This window comes from Tinamus guttatus, unplaced genomic scaffold (assembly GCF_059628265.1).
Source record: "Tinamus guttatus ecotype Peru unplaced genomic scaffold, ASM5962826v1 Tinamus_guttatus_pri_ptg000364l, whole genome shotgun sequence".
NCBI classification, from domain to species: domain Eukaryota; kingdom Metazoa; phylum Chordata; class Aves; order Tinamiformes; family Tinamidae; genus Tinamus; species Tinamus guttatus.
The window spans coordinates 2,414,883-2,416,338 of record NW_028288898.1 but is presented as its reverse complement, the minus strand read 5'-3'; positions in this window follow the sequence as shown (position 1 = coordinate 2,416,338).

Sequence of the window (1,456 nt, the reverse complement as noted above, 5' to 3'; positions counted from 1 at the left end):
GGCCTCTGTGTACCCCAGAGCCGGGGGGGCCCTACGGGATTTTGTGTGGCCTCAGTGGGCACTATGCCGGTGGGTCCTTACATGCTTTCGTGCGGCCTCCCTGGACCCCGGTGCGCATGGGGCCAGCAAAGCCCTATAGACTTTCACGCCATCTCCTGCGCCCTCCATGTGCACTGGTGTGGGCAGGGCCCTCTGGGTTTTTGTGCAGCCTCCTGGGGCCTCCATGCCCACTATGCCAGGGGAACCTTATGGGCTTTTCTGGAGCCTTCTGGAGCCTCTCTGTGCACTGGGCTGGAGGCGCGGTGGTCTGGGGCCTCCAAGCACGCTGAGCCGGGGAGCCGCCGGGGTTTGTGCGGTCTCCAGGGGAGAAGGGTGGGGGGCCGCTCTGGGCTTTCATGCAGTTTCCTGGGGCCCTAGGAGCTTTTGTGCGGCCTACCGGGGTTCATGTGCACTGGGCGGGCAAGCGCTACGGGCTTTTGTGCAGCCTCCTGGGGCGCTGTGGGCACGAGGACGGGGCAGGGGCTACATATGGCATCCCGGGGCCTCCGTGCACAGTGGGATGGGGAGGTGCTGCAATCTTTCGTTCAGCCTAGCAAGGCCCTCCTGGCCTGTGCGCACAAGACCCCAGGGGGCTGCAAGAAAACCCATTCAGCCACAGGGCGCACGGAGGCGCTGAGAGGCAACACAGAATTTCATACTGCCCCTGCAGCCCAGCGCACATGGAGGCCCCGGGAGATCGCACAAAAGCCTGGAGGATCCCCCTGACCCCATGTGCACGGAGGCCCCGGGAGGCCACACGAATATCGGAGAGTGCCCCCCAGCCCAGTGCACATGGAGGCCACAGGTGCCTGCACGAAAGCCTGAAGGTCCCTGCCAGGCCAGTGCACACGGAGGCCCTTGGAGGCGGCATGAAAGCCCGTAGGGCCCCTCCATCCCAGTGCGGGCCCCTTGCTGTGCCTCACTCTGCACCCCGGATCTACCCGCAGGGCCCAGCCGCCCCTGTGCAGCCTGTCCTTGTGGCCAGGGCACGCGGGGCCACGAGCGTTGTGCCCGGGAGTCCCTATTTACTGGGGTGTCCTGTCCCTGTGCCCCCCCCGATGTCTTCCCGGCACAGCACAGGACGCGCCCGTGCCCTTGGGTGCCCTTCCCCGCAGCTCGGGCCCTGCTGCTCCTCGGGGCCGGGGGTGTCACAGCACAGGGACAGCGGCGCAGGCCCCGCCCGTGTCCCTCGCGGGTGACACTCGCCCCGGGCTCGGGGCTGTCCCCGCCCGTCCCGTGCGGGCGGCTCGCGGGGCGCGGGCGGCCCGGGGACACCGGCCGCGCCAGCGGGGCTCGCGGGGGCGACAGGACGGGGGGGGCCCGCGCCCACAGCGCTGGGCGGGGCCGGGAGGGGCGGTACCGGGCGGGGTCGGAACCGGAACCGGAGCCGCAGCCATAAAGGGAGCCGGGAGGAGAG